Source organism: Pleurodeles waltl, chromosome 8, assembly GCF_031143425.1.
Source record: "Pleurodeles waltl isolate 20211129_DDA chromosome 8, aPleWal1.hap1.20221129, whole genome shotgun sequence".
Taxonomy (NCBI): Eukaryota; Metazoa; Chordata; class Amphibia; order Caudata; family Salamandridae; genus Pleurodeles; species Pleurodeles waltl.
Genome location: NC_090447.1, coordinates 362,155,754 through 362,179,295, shown reverse-complemented (window position 1 = coordinate 362,179,295; position 23,542 = coordinate 362,155,754). Strand labels below are relative to the sequence as shown.

Here is a 23,542-nt window from a genome sequence, read left to right as displayed (position 1 = left end):
ATTGTCCGCTTGCCATGGACCGCTACACCGACTAACAAACTACAGGAACCCGCTGCAGAAATTTGCAAATCATCTCTGTTCAATCTGCCCTTCCAGACATTGGCTGTGCGTGTCGCTCTAAACCGCCCTCACGCACGCCCGTTGCCCCGCCCCTTCTGTGAGGTGCTGGTGAGAAGCTCAATCTTCTGCATCCTGTGTCTTCGGAAGCCCTCCTAATTGTGCTGTGTGCGTTCACGAACGGTAGTGCGAACTGTTGTGCAGCGTACTCCGCTGCCTTCCCACCCCGGCTACAAGCTGTTCTGAAGCAGAGGCTTCCTAAAGACTCTCACCTTCATTAAAGACAGCAATAACTGGGGTGGATAAGAGCAGCGATACACAGGGAGAGGCTGTTCAGGAGAAGTCCCCATCACTGGTCCTGATGCTGCGGGCAGTAAGTCGTGCATATTTGCTTACCCTCTGCTCCTTGCGTGTTTTTTTTCGCTGCAGAGTATATATATGTAATTATATAGGTTGTTGCAGGAGCAGTATCTGATCAGTTGCCGAGGAATATAAATCCTTGCACTGGGGCTTAATGGGTGTGCATTCTCTAGTATTGTAAGATGTTTGCAGTGCTTACGTTTTTCATCCCTTATATGATTTTTGTTGTGGGCAACAAGAGTTTGGTAACTAAATCTATACAGTTCATCTTATTGTATATTATTGCTACATATACTACCCCTATTAATACCATTCTTTATGATCGTAAACCTTGTTTTATGTAGATTTTAGCAACCAAGTATCACTGTCCTCGAAGCTTATCTGTGTAATATTTAAAGCGAAGTTTTGAAATGTAACACTTTTATTGTGCTATTAACTTGTCTTTCCCGCACTCCCACGTTTGATTACCATTTATTGGGTAGAGGACCCTTCTCTGTTAGCAAACTTTTTTCAGTTATGTGAATATTTTACTGTTCATGACTATACTGTAAATATTTTTCTTTCCTCATGACTTCTGATAACAAGAGCTCACAAAAAGGTGACGGCGCCTCGCTTGTGTTCCTTGATACTAGGAACCCTTTCGCATATGATGTATTGGCCATTTTTGCCTTATGCGTCCCCGAATGCAGCTTCTTTTCCAGAGAGATACTGCAGGCAAGGCAGCACTTTAGGTGAATAACTCGATTAAATGATGTCGGGAGTGATTGTATAAGTATGTTACTGTTGATGTCAGCTGAGGTAGGGCGCGCTAGGATGGAGTGGCAGCAAAACAAAGTTGCGTCATGCAACCCTTTAACGATTTCTTAGCAGTGACGAGATTGCCTCTAACACTGCTTGCACTTTCTGCAATTTGATAGGAAGTAGGGCGCAGATGCAGGACAAGAAATATTTTATGTTTTGTAATCAGTTGCCTACTCCTACGTCCCTCACTTATCACACTCTTATACATGGATTTCTGCAGTCAGCAGGAGCTGAGACTGTTGCTATCAGCGATGGCTTCTGGGTGCAGCAGGGGGCTTCTCCTTCACGGTTTGTGCAGGTTAGGTGATGGGGAAGCAGCAGTGATAAAGAGTGGCTTTTGCACCTGATCTCTAGTTCTTTGATGATCTAGGGGACTCCTACAATTCATGCTACAGCCCAAAAGTAGGGTGACCACCTGGCATGGAGTACATTTCTGGACAGGACTGTAAAACATTCAGGACAAAGGGTTAAAAATTCAGGACATAAATTCAGGACGAAGGGTCAAAATTCAGGACAAAAATTCAAGAACAAACGTCCGTTTTATAGACACACCCAAGAGAGGCCATACCCCATTAGGTTATCAGTGCATTTATTTACTCTTGTTTTTAGATAGCAATATTTATTCACTGTGGTATTTTTGTGACTGCCTCCTGATATGCTACATTCAAGTGTCACATTAAGTCTTTGTTCAATAGTAAATTAATGCCCTTCAGCACAGTGTCAAGGCCATCACTCCTACTCAAAACTGCCCAATCTTTCTTGGAGAGAAAGCAACAGCAACATTTTGATTGCTTCTAAACATTTTTTAAATCCCATGGCAAACAGTTTGGGAAACATTCAGGTCAGTAATCTGATGGTACTTTAAATAAGCTGAACAAAAACATCTGGCTCATCTCAACCTCCAATGGACTTTCAACCTAAAAAAATAACACAATGAGGCAGAGTAGATGGTGTGGGTGACAGTCTCACACCTAGTGTCAGGATGTGAGGTACCCACAACTTGTTTGTAGTCTGACAGCACTAGAGTGTATGGGCAATCAACATGTCAGGTTTTCCAATGGGAAACCCTTCAACCCCAGACTGCTGCACTATTGGCACATCAATGTCCTCCTCTAAAACAGGCCCTTCATTGCCACTGAAAGTGGCTTCCTCATCAGAAGAGTCCTCAAGACAGAAAACTCACTGCCAGAATCTCTCACTTCCTCCTCTGCCTGAATTGCGGAGTCAGACTCATAATGATGGTCAGAAGACGATTTAAAAAGCATGCCAACAACCTGCTGAGCGGTCACTCTGCGGCTAGCCAAGATCCTTTCTATGAAGTGTAACTTGAGAAAAGCACCAACAACAACCAGCGCTGTCTAAAATAAGTAATAAACAAAATGTGGCTTTATCAAAAGATTTATGTGCTCAAAAACTATACCAGTCACTTGCCTGAAAAAGCTAGACCTCACCAGCAAGTACTCTGCACAGACATAGCAATCACCAATGGTATCCCACTAAAAGAAAAAAGAAAATCAAATTAGACATAAGACAACACAAATATCATTGTGCACAAATGTAAGGACAATTTCACACACAATCCTGCATTTAGTACTCCACCTACAAACATCTCATTCATGCATGTCAACAAAACTCCTTTGGAGTAAACTGCTTTTACTTACCTAAAACATGCAACTATACAAACCACAGGTCAACTACTGCCAAAACCTCAAGGATCCACAGCAAAGGAAGCAGAAGCTTTGAACTACAACAAAAATGAGAAATAAACTGTTATAATCACAAATACAAATACTTCGCCAGTTGACAAACACCCCGCCACCAAGCATTTTCAAGTTTCCACTGGTCCCCTCTTGGGGGCAGATGGCCCTAAAAAAATAGGCTGCTCTGCCCGCAAGGGGGCAGAAAAGGCCAACAGTTCTGTGTCCCCAGCAGAAAAAAATAAAGGGGAACAAAAAAAATTCCTTGTTGTTAGAAATGGGGTCTTTTGGGTTGTCAGTCAGGTTACCCCCTGTCCAATCAAGGACCCTCACTCTAGTCAGGGTAAAAGATAATCACCCTCAACTAACGCCCGCTCACCCCCTTGGTAGCTTGGCACGAGCAGGCAGGCTTAACTTCAGGTTTAAAGAATTTGTACCAACACACACAGTAACTTAATGAAAACACTACAAAATGACACAACACAGGTTTAGAAGAATAGAAAATATTTATCAAAACAAAACAAGACCAAAATGACAAAAATCCACCATACACAAGTCAAGTTATTAATTAAAAAGCAAAAAAGAGTCTTAAATCCTTTGGTAAACAGATAAAACAATGTTAGCATTGAAAAGTACCTGGGTCGTGTTAAAATAACATGAACAGGCGAGAGTGCGTTGAAAGAGGTAAGCGGTGCGTCAATTTCTCACCTGCAAGTGAACTCGTGCATCGGTTCTCCTTCTCCAGTTGGACTGGCGTGTGTTGTTCTTCCTCCCTGCACGGGAGCGATGCGTCGATCCGGGCAGCACTTGGGTCCGGGCAGTCGTTGCGTTCATTTTCCACGCCCAGCAAGGTTTGCGTTAAAAATCCTGCTGCACGGTGATAGCAAAACCACGCTGCGTGTGTTGCGAGGATATCAGCCTTTGTCAGCGATGCAGTGCGTCTTTTCTCCAGCCACGTGCATGGATCTCCCAGCTGCGCTGTAAGCGCTGCATCGATTTTGGGCCTCGGAGGCGGCGGCGCGTTGTTTCTTCAGCCGCTCTCGGAGGTTGGATCAGAAATTTCCCTGCACAGTGGTCTGTGCATGGAGTTTCAGGCTTGGTTCACCAGCTTCACCTGTCAAGGCCCCAGGAACCGGATAGGTCACCACTTGGCAGGGCAGGAGTCTCAGCAGAGAGTCTAGGTGCTGGCAGGGGAAGTCTTTGATGGCACAAGACTTTGACAACAGGGTGCAAGCTCAGGACAAGCCCTTGAAGATTTCTTCACAAGCAGGAATGCCCAACAAAGTCCTGTCTTTATCCCCTTTCACTAGGCAGAAGCAGCAACAAAGCACAGTCACAGGCAGGGCACAGTCATAGGCAGGGCAGCTCTTCTTCCACAGCTCTTCAGCTCTTCTCCAGGCAGAGGTTCCTCTTGATTTCCAGAAGTGATCTAAAGTCTGTGATTTTGGGTGCCCTTCTTATACCCATTTTGCCCTTTGAAGTAGACTTACTTCAAAGAAAAGTCTCTCTTGTTTGTGAAATCCTGCCTTGCCTAGGCCAGGCCCCAGAGACACACCAGGGGGTTGGAGACTGCATTGTGTGAGGGCAGGAACAGCCCTTTCAGGTGTGAGTGAACACTGTACCCCCCACCTCCTAGCACAGATGGCTCATCCGGATATGCAGGCTACACCCCAGCTCCTTTTGTGTCACTGTCTAGCGAGAGGTGCAAACAGCCCAACTGTCAAACCGACCCAGACAGGGAATCCACAAACAGACAGAGTCACAGAATAGTTTAAGCAAGAAAATACTCACTTTCTAAAAGTTGCATTTATAGACACACAATCTCAAAATCAACTTTACTAAAAGATGTATTTCTAAATTGTGAGCTCAGAGACTCCAAACTCCACATGTCTATCCGCTCCCAAAGGGAATCTACGCTTTTATCATGTTTAACGGGAGCCCCCATGTTAACCTATGAGAGGGATAGGCCTGGCAACAGTGAAAACCGAATTTAGCAGTATTTCACTGTTAGGAGATATAAAGCACATTAGTAGATGTCCTACTTTAAACATAAACCGCACCCTGCCCATGGGGCTACCTAGGGCTCTACCTTAGGGGTGTCTTACAAGTAAGAAAAGGAAAGGTTTAAGCCTGGCAAGTGGGTACACTTGCAAAGTCGAATTGGCAGTTTACAACTGCACACACAGACACTGCAGTGGCATGTCTGAGACATGTTTACAGGGCTACTCATGTGGGTGGCACAACCATAGCTGCAGGCCCACTAGTAGCATTTGATGTACATGCCCTGGGCACCTCTAGTTGGTTTCCGGCTGGAAGTCATGAAGTTCAATGAGAGGGGATTGCAGTGCCAATATTAGTACTTGGATTATCTAATTTTAGATAATCCGTGACCTTGGACCTCTTGGGTGGAGGAGGGATCAAGAGAGGTATGGAGGCAGATGGAGAAACAGAAGAAGGCTCTGCTATCAAGATGTCGCTCACCAGATCATCAGTAGAGGTGGACATATCCTTCCTACGGGACTTCCTAACTAACTTTGTGTTAAAGCCAGAGTCCAAGATTACAATTTGAAATTAAAAGCACACCCCTAAGTTGAGTTATACACAGCAATGTCACAGAGGTTGATCTATTGATCTGGCAAGTTCTCATTGGCAAAGCCAAGGATAGGGTAGAACAGCATCCACATTGGTTACAATCACACCTAAAGGAGCAAGCTGCACTGACCTAATGCAAGCCAACTGTGCACTGTCTAGGGGCCTGTAGCCTAAGCCCTCTCAACATGCAGTCTCCAACTAGCCACACTGAGATCTCACTAGGACATACACAAAAAAGCTAGCAAAGCTACTCAACTTGCTTGCTGTGAGTACTGACGTAGGAGATGGCAAGAGCTTCCAGTGATCTTTTGGTGTTATTTCAATTAGATTCCAGCAGCCAGCACTGCCTTACCCCCTACTACTTAGGGGGGCATAAGCGTGCTGCACAAGGTTGTGGGCAGAGTTTGGTTAGCTGTGCGAATTGGGGGAAGATTTTCTTCAAATTTGATCCTAGTTTGATTCCTACAGACAGCACCATCTCTCACCCCCTATTTATGGTGCATGTTAGTTCAGGGGGGGCATGAGCACTTTATTTAGAAATTTTAACGAGCTGAGACCCTTTTCAAGATTCAGAGAGAAACTTCCAAATGTTTCTCAATTGCTTGATTTCTGTGACTAGCTTATCTCTGTCTTCTTTTGGCCTTTTGACCTTCTTTGGCCTTAAACCTGCAGGTCCATGATTGAAGATGATAGAATGATAGGCACCGTCAGTCACAAGCCACAAGCTCCAGACCGCAGGCCACTCCCAAACTGAACCACACTTAAGCAGGCCGCATCTGCAGGGCTATAGGGCACTGCCACAATACTAATGGGTGAAGCCGTGTGAATGGGACAAAGCAGCAGAACAGGGCAAGACATGTGCTGCTGAAAATAACATGGCTTGGGGAAGGGGACCACACACTCATATCTCCCCAAATAGTATGCTTTGTCCTGGGTGACCATTTCCCTGGAACCTATAAATGGTTTTGGGTGGGGGTCACACTCCACTCCCCTTCATAAACTAATTGGCCAGAGGGGTCCGCACGCATCCTCTCCATTCAAAATATTATCCGCTGCTCCCCTGACGCTAGCTCACTCTGTTATTGTTTTTTTTTTTTTTTAAACGTTTTAGAACATATCACAGATCCTCCATGATTTTGTGGTAAAATTACAGGATTTCCCACCAAGCCTAAGTTGAGCAGGGTATCCCATCCCTGCCCCTTTATATGATTTCTAAACTTTTTTTTTCAGGACAGGCGCTGAGTCCCCGAGTCCTAAAATAGCTGACATCAAATCTTTGTTCATATGGCTCTTAGTTCTAGATCTGTCAACTCCTCGGATCCTCCTCAGCATCATATATGTCTTAACCTTAATTTCTCTAAAATTACTGAATGGAATTACACTAAACCTTTTCTGCACCAAGACCTTGCTTTCTGCCAATTAGGTGTAATTCCGTCAACCATTTTGGCTGTAGCTGTGTGTAATGTTCCTTTTGAAAAACGAGTGGGGAAACCATGTTTTGGGACCCTCTTGTTTTTCTTGGCCCCTTCTTAAAATATCTCCCTGAAACTTTCCAGAAAGGAGCTGAGGTGGATGAAGTTTTTTTGAGAAAATTTAGTGAAAAACCATTAAACGGTGCCAAAGCTATTCTCAAATAAAAAAATGCTTTTCCTATTGGAAACCTGATCCTAAACATATATATCCAGTGGTGGGAAAATATATATCTATACATATATAAATATATACAGAGATATATATATATATATATATATATATATATATATATATATATATATGTATATATTACCTAGTGGCAGTTATAGTTAGGACCTAGTTTCCATAGGAAAGTGTTTTTAGTTTTGCCTATTACTTTGGCGCCGTTTGATGAATCTTCAAGACATTTTAAAAACCTATACTTTCCTAAGTTCAGCATTTGTCTTGAAAGTTTCAGGATGATCCGTCAAGAAGGGGCCAAGACAAATTGTGTGGGGGGGGGGGTTTCCCAAAACGTGTTTTCCCATTTATTTTTCCATAGGACTTTTAGACAAATCAAATCAAATCAAATCATTAACATTTATAAAGCGCGCTACTCACCCGTGCGGGTCTCAAGGCGCTAGGGGGGAAAGGGGGGGTTATCGCTGCTCGAACAGCCAAGTCTTTAGGAGTCTCCGGAAAGCGGAGTGGTCCTGGGTGGTCCTGAGGCTGGTGGGGAGGGAGTTCCAGGTCTTGGCCGCCAGGAAGGAGAAGGATCTCCCACCCGCCGTGGAGCGGCGGGTGCGAGGGACGGCAGCAAGTGCGAGGCCAGCGGAGCGGAGGGGGCGGGTGGGGACGTAGAAGCTGAGGCGTCTGTTGAGGTATTCCGGTCCCTTGTTGTGGAGGGCTTTGTGTGCGTGGGTGAGAAGACGGAAGGTGATCCTTTTGCTGACTGGGAGCCAATGCAGGTGTCTCAGGTGTGCGGAGATGTGGCTGTTGCGGGGTACGTCGAGGATGAGGCGGGCCGAGGCGTTTTGGATGCGTTGCAGGCGGTTTTGGAGTTTGGCGGTGGTCCCGGCGTAGAGGGTGTTGCCGTAGTCCAGGCGACTCGTGACAAGGGCGTGGGTCACGGTTTTTCTGGTGTCGGCGGGGATCCAGCGGAAGATCTTGCGGAGCATGCGGAGAGTGAGGAAGCAGGCGGAGGACACGGCGTTGACTTGCTTGGTCATGGTGAGAAGAGGGTCCAAGATGAAGCCGAGGTTGCGGGCGTGGTCTGCGGGGGTCGGTGCGGTGCCGAGGGCCGTGGGCCACCAGGAGTCGTCCCAGGCAGACGGGGTGTTGCCGAGGATGAGGACTTCCGTTTTTTCGGAGTTCAGCTTTAGGCGGCTGAGCCTCATCCAATCTGCGATGTCCTTCATACCCTCTTGTAGGTTGGTCTTGGCGCTGGCGGGGTCCTTGGTGAGGGAGAGTACAAGTTGGGTGTCGTCGGCGTAGGAGGTGATGATGATGTTGTGCTTGCGTACGATGTCGGCGAGGAGGCTCATGTAGACATTGAAGAGTGTCGGGCTGAGCGATGAGCCTTGAGGTACGCCGCAGATGATCTTGGTGGGTTCTGAGCGAAACGGAGGGAGGTAAACTCTTTGGGAGCGGTTAGCGAGGAAGGAGGCGATCCAGTCCAGGGCCTGGCCTTGGATCCCGGTGGAGCGTAGGCGGGTGATTAGGGTGCGGTGACAGACGGTGTCAAAGGCAGCCGAGAGGTCGAGGAGAATGAGGGCGACTGTTTCACCGTTGTCCATCAGGGTTCTGATGTCGTCTGTGACTGAGATGAGGGTGGTTTCCGTGCTGTGGTTGGTTCGGAATCCGGTTTGAGAGGGGTCGAGCAGGTTGTTGTCTTCCAGGAAGGTGGTCAGCTGTTTGTTGACGGTCTTTTCTATTACCTTGGCTGGGAAAGGTAGAAGAGAGATGGGGCGGAAGTTTTTCAGGTCGCTTGGGTCAGCCGTAGGTTTCTTTAGTAGGGCGTTGACTTCAGCGTGCTTCCAGCATTCGGGGAAGGTAGCAGAAGAAAAAGAAGAGTTGATGACGGTCTGGAGGTGCGGGGCGATGATGTCGTCGGCTTTGTTAAAGATGAAGTGCGGGCAGGGGTCCGAAGGGGCGCCGGAGTGGATAGAGTTCATGATGGATTTGGTTTCTTCCGTGTTGATGTGGGTCCAGTTGTTGAGGGTGATGTCCGGGGAAGCGGGTTCAGTGGTGTATGGTTGGGTCTGTTGTCCGAAGCTGTCGTGGAGGTCGCTGATCTTGCGATGGAAGAAAGTGGCGAGGGATTCGCACAAATCCTGTGAGGGCGTGACGGCGTTGGCGCTGGCGCTGGGGTTGGAGAACTCTTTGACGATGCTGAAGAGTTCTCTGCTGTTGTGGCTGTTTTTGTCTAGTCTGTCGGTGAAAAAGTTCCTTTTGGCAGTGCGGATCAGGTGGTGGTGTTCGCGTGTAGCGTTCTTGAGGGCGGTCATGTTGTCAGCGGTGTGGTCCTTGCGCCAGGCCTTCTCAAGGGCACGACAAGTTTTCTTTGATTCTTTGAGGGTGTCAGAGAACCAGAGAGGTTTTTTGGTGTTGGTCTGTCGATGCGTGCGTTTGAGGGGAGCAAGGTTGTCAGCGCAGTTGGAGATCCAGTTTGTGAGGTTGAGAGCTGCGTCGTTGGGGTCGGTGGTGAGGGTGGGTTGGTTGGCGGCGAGAGCGGAGAAGAGTTGCTCTTCAGGGATCTTGTTCCACTGTCGATGAGGGATGGGTTGAGTGCGGAGGTGGGAGGTCTCGCGTCGGAATGTGAAGTGGACGCAGCTGTGGTCGGTCCAGTGTAGGGCAGAGGTGTGGCTGAAGAAGACGTGTTTGCTGGCGGAGAAGATAGGGTCGAGCGTGTGTCCGGCGATGTGGGTGGCGGTGTTCACCAGTTGTTTGAGGCCGAGGTTGGCGAGGTTGTCGAGCAGGGTGGTGGTGTTGGGGTCGTTGTTTTGTTCCAGATGGAAGTTGAGGTCGCCTAGGAGGATGTAGTCCGGTGAGGCGAGGGCGTGCGGGGAGATGAAGTCGGCGATGGCGTCGCTGAAAGAGGCGCGAGGTCCGGGAGGACGGTAGACGAGGGATCCTCTGAGGGTGGTCCTTGGGTCGGTGCGAATCTGAAAATGCAGGTGTTCAGCGGCGAGGGGGGGTCTTCGGTGGAGGTGGTGACGCTGATGGAGTCTTTGAAGATGATGGCGACACGTCCTCCTACTTGGTTGGTGCGGTCTTTCCTGGAGATCTTGTAGCCTTCGGGGATGGCGGTAGCGATGTCTGGAGCAGAGGAGGCGTTCATCCATGTCTCCGTGATGAAGGCGACGTCCGGGGCTGTGGAGTCCAGGAGGTCCCAAAGTTCAACGGCGTGCTTGTGGACGGAACGGGCGTTGATCAGGATGCACTTGAGGTGGTTGATGGCGCGTGGGCTTGTGGTCGTGGTAGTTGCGTGGTGGAAGATGCGTTTGCAGGAGTTGCAGGCGAAGGGTCCATGGGTGCGTTTGGGGTGAGCTAGGAAGCAGGTTTTGGAGCGCCCTGGGTTGAGGGCGTGGGTTGAGGGCGTGGAGGGTAGACACACCTACAGCCCGAACCACTGAACGGAATTATACCAAATTTGGATCGAAGCTAGATTCTGTTCCACAGATCATGCTTTTTGTGGATTGGTGAGAATCAATTCAGTAGTTTCAGAGAACTTTAAGGCCAAAATATATAGATGTATAGAGACACAGATCCTCCGTGGATCCAACTGTCCCCGTGCTGATATTTAGATTGGCTGGCAGCACTTCAAAAAGGAAGCGTTGGTAGCCATCTTGGGACTCAGCTTCAGCTGAGTCCCCCCCAAAAAAGCCAAAAACAAAGAAAAGAGGCCAGGATGGAGTCACTTACAAAGCATTTAAAAAAAATAAAAAATAAAAAATCTGCGGTTAGATCTACTGCTTTTTCCAAGATTTTTGATTTAAAACCTGTGGTCCCCCGTGCTTTCTATTTGTTTTTCCTCTGGGTGGGCCAAGTCCAGGTTTGTTTTTCTCCCGGGTGGGCCAAGTCCAGGGGGCTTTTCAGGAAAAAATGGGGGGTAGGCGGTTGGTTCCTGGACTCCTGCTGCCCTGGGGACCGCCACCTCCACAGGCAAATATTTAAAAAAAGAATCAGGGACCTCCCCCGTCCGCCCCCCTAGAGGAGCTTCTGATGGCCCTGGGGACTGCCAGCCCCCTGGGTCAGCTCCTGCTATGTCCTGGGGTATCCACCCCTGGGACTTAGCTGTTTGCTGCAGCTGAGCCAGGCCACAGCAATCACTGTGGGTTTTGACAGCGGGAACTGTAAAAACCAAACCTTTCATCTCTGTCCCCTTCATGCATGCAGGGGACAGAGATGAAATGCTTCAGCAAGAAGGGAGCTGCTGTCAAAGCAGCTCCTTGCTTGCTGAAGCAATGGCACTGCTACGGAAGCCATAAGGCTTCCCCCGCAGTGTCAAGTAGCCCGTAAGGGCATTTTTATTAAATATATTTTTTATAAAAATAAATCAATAAATAAATAATTATGCAGGGACCACGTGGGAGCCCTCCCATATATCCCATAAAGGGCTGAGAAAAAAAGCATTTAGCTCAGTGTGAAAGTCGCTAGCCTATCTGGTATGGCTACTTTTAAGTCTGGCTCCGATGCCTCTTCCAACCATGTTTCCGTAAGAAAAGCTACGTCGCGGACATGGTTGTCCATGAGTTGAGCAAATTCATAATTATGTTTACCTAGGGACCTAGTGTTCAGTAATAGGCAGGATATAGATTTATCAGTGTGCTTGTTTATTCGGGGAAGGTGAGATCCCTTGAGTCTCGTATTATATCAGGAGCCGTAATCTAATTTAGAAACTCTAATTTACAGTCAAGGCTAAAACAACATCCAGGGCAACTAAACAGATTAAGATTGGTTAGAGAGTGTAATTGACAGTGCCCTTTACATATGATTAAAACCAACACAGAAAACAGACTTGTGAATAGTAGAGTTACAAACACAGCTCGAGAGCAGCTGCCATCTTGTAACATCATTCTACCACATAACATTGTGAATATCTGCATTTTACAAAGGCTTCTCCTCAGGACACAATAATGCAAAAATTAAAAAATGTTTCTGACCCCATTTGCCACACTATATCTCATGCAAATACACCTAAACTCAAATCACATCAAATAGTAGTGATACCAAATTGAAATAATGGTGGCAAGACTTGCTGGCATCGTATTGCAAACTGACAAGTAATACTTATGTCACTTCTCATGCTGTGAAAATCAAGGCATATGTACTGCAATAATAATCTTGTATGTACAATTCTCACTCCTGCAACTGTAATGCCAAAAGGCACATGGATGGCTACAGGATTTCCCTGATTACCTAGTTGCCATCATGCTGTCCACGCTATCTCAGCTACCATACCTTGTGCACTACAGGCAGTTGCCATTGCTTGACGTGGTCATGTGTTATGAAGAGGTTTATTTGGCCAGGTGGATGGCAAAGGAGTTACCTGTGTATGTGTCCAGTACGGGATAGTCCACCATTTTAGGTACTGTATCTAGTGTAAGGTTGCTCTCAACACGATACTTTATATGTGATGAGAAAGATTCACTTCTCTTCCCCCGTCTCACATACCTCTTGGAGATGCTATCCACGTTTCCATAAGCCATCACCTCGTAGCAGTGTTACCTGAACATATTCACAATATGGTGTTTAAGCCTTATTACACTGAGATGGTTGCAGCACACTTAGAAAGAGGACAAAGCATCAGAAATGTTGTTGTGCAGGAAGGAGACCCTTCCTGCATAAAATCAATCCTGCTTAATCTTCTCTTCTTTATGGGGTGACCTTTCCGTGAATGATATTGCTGCAGGCGATAAATATGGGTCAGGGTTCAACTCTCTGTTACTGTGCGCTGACTAGTTGCACAATGCTACCAAGAAGTTGATTGTGATCTCTGCAAAGAGCAATACAGCTATTAACTTACAACATTATGAGGGTGGCTTTAAGCTAACAGCACCGATGATCACTTTTTTTCCAGTACTCTTGGGCCCATATTTATACTTTTCTAGCGCCGCATTTGCGTAATTTTTTGACGCAAAAGAAGCGCAAACGTACAAAATTCAATTATATTCTGTAAGTTTTCACAGTTTTTGCATAAAAAATTACACAAATGTGGCGCTAGAAAAGTATAAATATGGGCCTTGGTGTTGTAGGTTGAATATATAGGACTGCCTGAAAGTCAACCTTGTGACATAAGTTCTAGTATAAAATGAATACTAGAGCTGCAGAGTAGTGAAACTGTGTCAACCTTGTTGGGATGTTATAGAGTTGTGAAAGTTTATGTTCATCTGCATAGAGCAATATAGCTGCACTCCAGGCTATGAAACAGCAGCTTAGTGAAGTTGTAAGGCAGTACCTATAGGATTGCAAGATTGCAGTACTGCAGCACTATGAACATAAAGCCTGAAAAGGAAGTAATGCTGTAGGGCAGTAAAATTATAGGGTACTATGTTCAAAGCAGTGGTGCTGAAATCCAAAGCAGGCAAGCTGCAGTACTATGAACTCCTTAGGATTTATACACAAGACAGTAGTGCTGCCACCTGTAGTAGGAAGATGCAGAATTATCAATTTATATGACCTTATGTAAAGGACAGTAGTGCTTATATCTGAAGTACGAAGCTGCATCATTGTGAGCTGCTTTGACATTATGCACAGGGCTCTAGCAGAGATGGGCGAGCCACTAAGGGCTTGAGCCATATCCTAACCTCTGACACATCCCGAAGGTCTCTGAGACCCTTGAGCCCAAAAAAGGGAGATATTTCATGTATTCGTTGTACCTAACCTCACAGACTAACCTAATGCTCCAAAAATGTAAAATAAAACAAAAAACAACCTTTGATGTAAAGCAGGAGACAGAAAGAGTTATCTTGTGGCTGAACAGCAATTTGATCTAAAATCAGAAAGCCTAGTATCAGTCCCTGTTTCCCAGCTTGATCAAAGTGTGTGACCCTATGCAAATATTTTATTGCAGTCTCTCTACTTTTTTCGTTTTTGCCTGAGACAGCTTGCACAATATTTCATTAGCTTAAAGGAGGCTTAGAGCCCACCTGTTACTTACCACTGATTGGCACCATCATCACTCTCATTTCCATGCTTCTCATTGGTCAGTGCTTGGTGGTTTCACATCACCGCCTGCTCGTTTCACTTTCTCCCAGTGTACTTGCCCTTTCTCTGGATCATGGAACATGTACTAAGTAATTTTTCTATTCGAGTACTTTCGCTTTTCAGCTTCAGATTAAGGAACTTTTTTTTCCTTGTTACTTCCTCCATCGTTGTTGCTACCTCCTTCCTCAATTCTGTGTCTTGCTTTCCCATTTGGATCCTTCCAAGTATTATGGTCTTTTGTCTTTGTACAGTTTCATCTTCAATTAAATACATATTTTAGTTGGATAGCTAGGTTATTAGAAATAGTTTCTTTATTGTGTTCTCTAGTTGCTTATGTATTAGTCCCTGCTCACAGTATCAAACAGGCGCATTTTACACAGCCTGCACTCTAACATTGAATTTTTTAGGCCCATAGTTTCTCTTTCTGTATGTGCCCAGTAAGTTTCGATGGGATCTGTGTCCTGGTGTGTTGAATACCTTATTTTGGTCTTTACCATAGGAAGGGAAGTTTGGCCCTTAGCACCCCTTGCATTATCCATGTGTGGCTGCTGAAGAGGGTTGGCTCCATGTCCAGTCACTATGTCCAGGCCTGCTCTCTTAAAGCACATTGCTGTCAGTTGACTGCATGGATGCTAAGCACGACTACAATTCTCAGAACACACTAGGTTGACAATTAAGAGCCAAGCACTGAACATGTGATGCCCTGCCAGAATAGAGGAGGTGGCAACCTAAGCCTGTGAGCCATCTGTGATTGACTGCATGTATGCATTGCCTGATAGAGTGTGTAAGCTTGCTTTATCCCACTTGTGAAGTGGCTCGTAGCACCAGTGCTTCAGCTGCAGATGCTTGCATGTGACACGTACTTTGCATGCTGAAATTGTAGTTTGTCTGACTTGGCCTTTCAACCTGCAGAAGTCCAAAGAAATTAGTACCAAGTGGGTGTTTGTAAAGGTTGTAAATACTGGGTGACTTTTTGTGCTTTTGTGGTGACTATTAGATGGTACAGTTTGCAGCATCATGGGCTGATGTGTCTGCTGTGTCTGCTGTCTCTGCTGTGACCAGCATGTGCAATCAGCGAGTCTGGGCATGACTGTTTGCTGTCTCTACTGTGACCAGCATGTGCAATCAGCGAGTCTGGGTATGACTCAACCTCCCTGTACCCTCCCTGACCATAATGACCCACCTTCTCAACAGCCTTTGTTCTGTACAAGTGAACATTGCAGTAATAGCTTCCTGCACCACACTTGCTATCAGAGGAAGAGTCTTGGGTCAAATTAAGTTCTGATACCCCAATCCCTTTGTCGGTGTTGGCTTTCTTCTGCATGTTAAACAAATACACTTTTTTGAATTCTGAAGAGAATGTGTCACATTTTTGTTGCACAAATTACATGCCAAAATGTTCATGACTTGGCTTATGAATATGCTCTTAGAGTCAAGCCAGACCCTTAGCCTGTCTTTCCACTTTAATTTGTTGGCTAGGCATTAGTGCTGCCATCTGAAGTGGGAAGCTGCCTCACTATGAACGCTGCTTGGCCTTGCATCCATGATATAGCACTGGGAGGCCCAGGAAGAGAGGTTCCCTTCATCTGGGTCTCACAGCCATGGTTGAGTGGTGCAAGGCCTAGGGGAGAGGACGAGTAGCATTGCCAGGATGCAGCGTGCCCTGGTGCAAGCAAGGAAAATGGTGCCCTTTGTTGTTGAGGTGGTAAAATGCACCAATTGTAGCTGCACCCATGTAAAGGGCCCCATCCTCCCTGGACTTATAACCACGGTCCAGTTCTGAGAGGTCTAGGACATGGACACCTCTCTTCTAGACCTTGCAGCACTACACCATGACTACAGGGTCTCACCGCCATGGCGTAACACCGGTTTGCTGTCCCTTCTCACAAACATAGTGTAGTGCCTTGAGGCCGAGAAGAGAGGCCCTCTTCTCTGGGCCTCTCAGCCATGATGTAGTGTTAATAGTCTTAAAAGAGGGGGCCCCTACCCTGGGCCTCACAGCATGGAGAATGCTGAGGAGTGGGCCTTGCTGCCACAGTGGCAAAGACAAAAGCAGTGCTGTGAACTTGATGGAGGAAGACATAGCTAAAACAACATGAGCCCCCCCTCTCTCTCCCCAAGGAGCCAGGAAAGTGATTGCTCCTGTTGCCTGGAAACCCCCCCTAAAAAGATGCACAAGGGTTTCATATCGTTTTCTCACACAATCACTGCCCTGCCCAAACTGCTGAATTAGATGTTGACCACCTCCTCTCCTGAAAAGCTGCCACGCCTTTCAAAGTATGTGCCAGGACGACACACATCTTGCTTCTATAAAGCGAAGGGATGCAGGAGGGTGCACAAGTAGAGCAAGCAGTATAGTCAGAGCTACATCTGAGAATTATGCCTGTGGGCACTGCCCACTCCGCCCATGCCTAACGCCGGTCCTGACTTCAACCTCTGATTTCAAACTAATTTCTTATCTTCTTCCTCTTTCTCTGGCAGTCTTCACTATCAGGCTTATCCTGACTTGCCATAGTGAACTGTTCTTTGTGGCTGTTACACTACTCACCCACAATGCTTAGCCGCTTCTAATCTCCCATTGAGGTAAAAGTGTTGTGTCATCTGTGACATCATCAGTTTTTGCAGGTGCAATTCGGTGTCTCACAATTTTAGTCCACTGATTTGTTTTGTGTGAAACTAAAATACCAGAAAGGGTCAGATTACACACATAAAGGTTTGCAAGTTGCTAATTGAGACTCACAATTATTTGAAGAAGGAAGTGGTTTTTTTGTGGTGACTACTCATTTCTGCACATCTGAGCTGTATGAGTGAAAAAACATAACTGCTAAATGCTCCAAATTGTGCAGTTGTTTGCCTCTGGGTAGCTCTTGTGTGGTTGTCTCATTGTGGTCTTCTGTGATTCTCACCTCATACTTTACTGCTTCCTTCTTGGTCTTATCATCACAAAAAAGATGGATTAATTTTCTGCTGGTGACCTTTCTGTAACCTTTATTACCAGCCAACTATATCTGTGAGCAGACATTTACTGCCTGATAGGAGCACAGTGTACCCCTTTCAAGTGCTGAAACCTTTCATTTCAGGCAAATGACCTTCTGAAAACGCAGTGGGCAATGAGAAAATACGTATGTTTTGAAGGTCATTATTTAATTGGATTGTCATTAAAACGTGAAATACAATTGATTGTAAGGATGGTAGAGTATACATAAAGCAGGCAACAAATGCCATTATCAACATTGTCTTTGTTTCAATTGGCGATAAAAGTTATCATCAACTCCCTTGACCAGATAAAATGGAGCTTCATTGTCTACTCTGCAGAATTTATATTCATAATAGTGCAAAGAATAAATGGCCAACTCAGTATTAGGCAGATGGCTGAACTCAACCATCCATTTCACATAATACAGTGGCTGATTGTGCTTATTCGAAGCACCGATAAATCACTGATGTAGTGTGCCAGCAGAAGAACATAAATCACTGATAATTACTTTAGTAACAGTTATGCTCCACGTCAATAACAGTTATGTTCCAGCATTACTGTTCTAAAAACTACCAATGAACCAAACAGGATTTGTAAAGCACGATGAGTCACCCTCGAGGGTATCCAGACTCTAGCAGGTATTAGTGGCTCATTAGAATAGCCAGGTCTTGAGGGCTCTAAGGATTTCCACATTAGCGGTGATGGTCCGGAGATGTGTGGGGAGGCTGATCCAGGTTTTTGCTGCTAAATGGGAGAAGGTACGTCCTCCACTTGGGTTTTGGTGGGTATGTGGGGTGTGGGCAAGCGATAGGAAGGTGGAGTATAGTTTTCTTGATGGTTAGTGGAAATTCAGGTGGTGGTTAATGTAGGTGGATCCTTGGTTGTGTAGTGTCAGCAGCTTGAATACACACCTCTTCTGCGCAGGGAGGAAGTGGAGTTGCGTGAGGTGTGATGTGATGTGGGATCATCGAGGAAGGTCGAGGATGAGACGGGCTGCAGCATACTGTATGGTCTGAGGTCTTTGTAGGACTTGTGAGGTGATTCCTATGTAGAGGGCATTGCCATAGTCTAGTCAACTTTTGATGATGGCCTGTGTCACGGTTTGTCTTGTATGCGGGGGTAGCCACTTGAAGATCTTACATAGCATTGCAGAGTGAAGAAGCAGGTGAAGGAGATGGTGTTAATCGTTGATTCCATTGTGAGCCTGTTGTCAATGATAATTCTGAGGTTTCTGGCATGTTCAGATGGAGTGGGTGTGGGTTCTTGTTCTGAAGGCCACCAAGGACTTGTTCCATGTGTTGCTGCTGTTGCCAAAGATCAAAACTTCAGTTTTTTCTGTGTGCAGCTACAGGCAGTTTTTTTCATCCAGTTGGCGACATTTGCCATGCATCTGTGGAAGATGGTTTTGGATGGTGGTGGCGTTGTTGGTGAGTAAGAGGATGTGTTGGGTGTCTTCTGTGTAGGAGTTTATGTAGAGCCCGTGGGATCTGATGATGTTGACTAGCAGGGTCATATATCGGTTAAAAAGCATGGGGCTGAGGGATTGTCCTTGAGGGACCCCACAGGTGATGTCCTTTGATTCAGAGGTGAAAGGAGGTAGGTGAATCCTCTGGGTTCTTCTGGAGAGGAAGGAGGTGATCCATTTGAATGCATCCCCTTGGATGCCGATGTGGTGGACTCTTTTGATTATTGTGTGGTGAGATATGGTATCAAAGGCTGCTGAGAGGGGAAGGAGAATCAGTGCCGCTGTTTCTCCTTAATCAAGGAGGGTACGGATGTCGTCCATGGCTGCGATCAGGGCAATCTTGGTACTGTGATTACTATGGAAGCCAGATTGGGAGGCAGTGAGTAGCTGGTTCAGCTCCAAGTAGGTCATGAGTTGCTTGTTGATTGTTTTTTCGAGGACCTTAGCTGGTGTTGGTTTTGGTGGTGGCGATTCTGCCCATGATGTTCGTAGATATAGATTGGGGTTCAAAGTTCCCATATCTGGTTGCAATCTTGTGAAAGAAATCGGCAAGGTTGTTGCACAGCTCATGTGAGTGTATGATGTTGTTTTCACTAGCCACCGGGCTGGAGAATTCCTTAGCAATGTTAAAGAGTTCCTTGGTGTTGTTGCTGCAGGTTTCAATATGCGTGACTAGCGATGCCTTCTTTGTTCCTCTTAGCAGGTGGTGATGGAGGTTCAGGGGGGTCTTGAATGGTGTCCTGTTGGAGTTTTTGTTGGTACGCCACTTCCTCTCAAGCTGTTTGCTGTCTCTTTTAGCTGTTCTGAGTTCAGAGTGTACCAGCTGGCCCTTCAAGAGGGTTTTCCCTTGATGCTGGTTTTGACGGGAACAATGCTGTCAGCACAGTTCGTGGTGCAGGTGTTGAAGTTCTTTACTCCTTGTTCGAGGATGTTAGTGTGGGTGCTGGACGTGTTGAAGTGGAGGACGGAGTGGTCAGTCCATTTAAGTTCAGTGATGTGGCTGTATGTGACACAGCTGCTAGTGTTGAAGATGGGGTCAAGTGTGTGTCCTGCGGTGTTCTTAGGGTCATGGATGATCTGGGTTAATCCAGAGCAGCTCATACTGTCGAGGAGGTGTGCAGTGTTGTTACCGTTTGAGTCATGAATGTGAAATTCAGGTCACCAAGTGAAATGTAGTCCTTGCATTCTTAGTTTTGATGCACAATAAAGTCTGCACTGGTGTTGCAGAAGCTGGTGCGCAAGCCTGGGGTTATATGGTAGGGTACGCTGATGGTAGTCTTGTTGTCCATGTGGAGCTTGAAGTTGAGATCCCCCATGGAGGTGGTAGTGTTGTTGGTGGAGGTGGTGAACTGTATTGTTTCTTTGTGGACCTTGGCTGTTCCTTCTCCTGGCTTGCTGGTGCAGTCTTCATGAGTGATTTTATATCCATCTGAATTGCTGTGGCAGTGTCTGGGCACACGTGGATTTGAGCCAGGTTTTGGTTATGAAGAGAAGTCGGGTGTGAGGGTCGTGATGAAGTCCCTATAGAGCAGGTTGAACTTTTGTCATACTTCTTTTGCCAGGTTTCTTTCACGACAGGACCAGACCCTTTTTCCAAATGCTTTAATGATGGCTCATCAAACATGATATGTTCTCAGTGGCCACTCCTTCGTTAGGGCGGAGGAAAGTCCCCCCCGCAGCAGCCACTGCAAATCCTTTAACAAATTATGTTTATTATTGTTGCGTATGTTAAAGGGATGTGGCATTGGGGATGACGAGGATGAGGGGAGTGCACTGTGCCCTCCCCTCAGTGTGCATGTGGGTTTGACGGCCGTCTCAGCAAAGTGTTGCCGTGTTGGAGAAAGCAGGCACAGGCTCCCAGTCTGCCTGAGAGTGCCCTGGATGGGTGCTCCCAACCAATCCTGACACTGCTTAGAGCAGCATCAGGATTGGCCACAGGGCAGGCTGGGAGCCTGTGCCTGCAGCGACAGGAGAAAGAGGAGCGGCGCGGCGGTGATCAGATACATTTAAAAAAAAATACCTTTAATTAAATTTTACCCCCTCCCAACCCTGAGCCGCACCCGCCCCACCCCGCCCCTTGTGACCAAACCAAGTCTGCATGTTCTTTTACATCTTCCTCTGTTTTTGGTTCTGAATTGCCTCATTTTCTTACGTTTTTGGTCAGTTGTTTTTTTGTGTATGTGCTCTCACCTAATGAGTATGGTATCAGCACTCAGCCTCGCTCGATTAGTTTGTCATCTCTCACTTTTGAACAAAAGCTATTCCCTATGTAACGTGAGGACTCAATGCTTTACACCACAGAAAGACTTCCAGTTTTGGACTGCCTCAGAATAAAGGAGGAGTAACCAACGTTCTCCACCTCTGTGAAAATCGACCCACAGAGGCACTCAAGAGACGCTGCTCTGACTGATGGGTCAGTTGAAGTCACTTGTGCATGCACTCAGATTGTTCTCGATTCCAGGGATGGCATTGCAAGACTTCCACTACTCGAAGGCTTGTGGACAGAATGCTCAGTTTTGGTGGCCACTTTGGGAATTCTTACCCAAAATTTTACAAACCTGCCTCCACATTCCAGGTTCTGGCCTTCTTCTTTTGTTCTGACAGGGAACATGAATTTCATTGGCATGTTTTCCTTCCTCTCACCTTGTGCTTGCAATTTATTTACTGGTGAGGAAGAGTTAGAGACCACATCAGTCCTTGTGCGCTCTCAAAGCTAACTGATTGGTGCCCTCAGACTGGGAGCCTGTTTTTCCTAAATTTGGTGAGTGGAAACAACACCAATGAAACACAAATTCAGAAACACAAGATGTTGCATATCCATGCACACAGGAACTCCCTAGCAAGTATTTGAGCAAATGCAAGTTATGGTTTTAGTAACCTGGTCGATTGCTCTCAAACCTGCTTGCTATAATGCTGCCAGCAGTGGGCACTGTTGATATAATGGACAGTGTCACTGTAAAACATGATTCATTCAGAGTGGTTAGAGCAGCTCTTAGGTATAATTTATGATTTTGTTTCAGTGTTCCACCAAGTAAGTGATTAACTTTCTGCTATTTGGACGTAAGTGTATACTTTTCAGTTTTTGGTTTTTATGCTTTTCCACTTTTTCTTCAAACATCATGCAGGCAATGTAATTAAAATGTAAGGTGTGGTTCGGATCATTTAACAAACATTTTTTAGCAATTGGTGGTCACACATTTATAACTGACATGCGTTTCATTCTTTTTTTCATGAGGGAAGAATCATTTAAGATGCCACACAAATGTTTCTTTATGCGAAGAGACATGATTATTTGTAAGAGAAATGACAAATTAATATTATGTTCAGACTGTGGTCTCCCCGGTCACAGTCACTGACCTGGCTCCTTGGGATGGGGATCCCAGGTCCTATAAAGACATGGGGAGGGGGGCTACGCGTGCCCCTCCTCTTAATATACCCGGCCCAGGGGATCAGGTCCCTGGGGTCCAACATGGCTCAGGGAGGTGAGCACTACTCACACACTGCTCCCCATTTATTTTATAAAGATAATGGCTGCTGTCATATTTTCTTTCCCCGATCCCGCAGGTTCATGGCAAAAAACACAATTTTCTTTTTCATTTGGGCCCTGGGGGAGGGGTCCCCACTGGCAGGGATTCCCTACCCCGTTTTGTAATTTTTTTTTTATACTTCAGGACAAGGGACCAAGGGCCAGATGTACCACCTTTTGGTTTACGACTCGCAATTTGCGATCCATTTGTGAATTGCAAATTTCGAGTCGCAAAGCAAAGTGTACAACAGTGTTAAGTACGCTGCAATTCCCAAATGACCTACATCATCAATATTCATTAGGTAGATCACAACTTGTGACCCCATTGGGAATGGCCACACTCACAGGGATGGGGGCCTGCTGGGGCCAGCAGGCCAGCATGTCTGTGAATGCTTTTTAAATAAATCTGTTTTTTGAAAAATGCATCTGGTTTTCCTTATACCGGGTCTGTGCCGGGGACATAATGGTTACGTCCCGTGGCACAGTGCTCCTGTGCCAAGTATGTAACCATTACGTCCTGACACTGGAGCATGGGGGGAGTGCTAGCTCTCCCCGTGGTTCTTCCCTCACCTCCAGGGCAGGGATAGAAGGGGATCACTTCCCTTCCCCCCAGCCCCCAGCCCCCAGTGACGTCTGATGACATCATCAGAGGTTGCCTCACATTGTGCTGGAAGCATGACTTCCAGCGCAACCGCAGAGAAAAAGATTAGTTTCTCCTTAGTACGGGGGCAGGGGAGGTCAGGGATCCATGAAAAGGAAATAAAAGGCCTTTCCTTTCCTTTTCATGTCGCTCTGAGCAGTCCTGCAGCCCGATTGCTATGCGATCGGGCTGCAGGAATGCCCACTAATTAACAGGGATTTTTTTGTTGTTTATTGTTATAATGTGAGCGACCCCTTAGGCAAGGGTCGCTCCCCAGTTGGCAATTTCTTATTAGGCCTTCTTTGCCTCCCCTGGGGGCAGGTAGGCCTATTTTAATTAGGCCCATCTGCCCCCAGGATGGGCAGAAGCCACTAGACACCAGGTATACATTTGTTTTTATTTTTTACATATGGGGAGCGTCCCCTTAAGCAAGGGTCACTCCCCTGGGGGTCAAATAGTGTTTAGGCCATTTCTGCCCCCCCTTCAGGGCACATCCGCCCATCTTTATTAGGCCAATCTTCCCCCAAGTGGTGCAGAAACCACTAGACATCAGGGATGGTTTTTTGTTTTGCACCAATTTCACGCAAGGGGAGCGACCTCTTAGGCAAGAGTGACTACCTTGGGGGCAAATTTATTTTAGGCCATTCCTGGCCCCCTACTGGGGGCAGATCAGCCTATTTTAATTAGGCCGTTCTGCCCCCAAGGGGGGTAGAAACCACTAGACACCAGGGATTTTTGTTTTTGCTACAATTTCACTAAAGGGGAG

The 23,542-nt window shown here is 46.4% G+C and overlaps 1 long non-coding RNA gene across 1 annotated transcript in view; it reads left to right on the top strand.

The window, feature by feature from the left end:
* Positions 1–164: 164 nt before the first annotated feature.
* Positions 165–23,542, top strand: part of LOC138249968 (uncharacterized) — a 507,332-nt gene continuing 483,954 nt past the window's right edge. Inside the window, exon 1 of the long non-coding RNA XR_011194872.1 lies at positions 165–430. This is a non-coding gene — a long non-coding RNA (uncharacterized lncRNA). The remainder of the gene's footprint in view (positions 431–23,542) is intronic.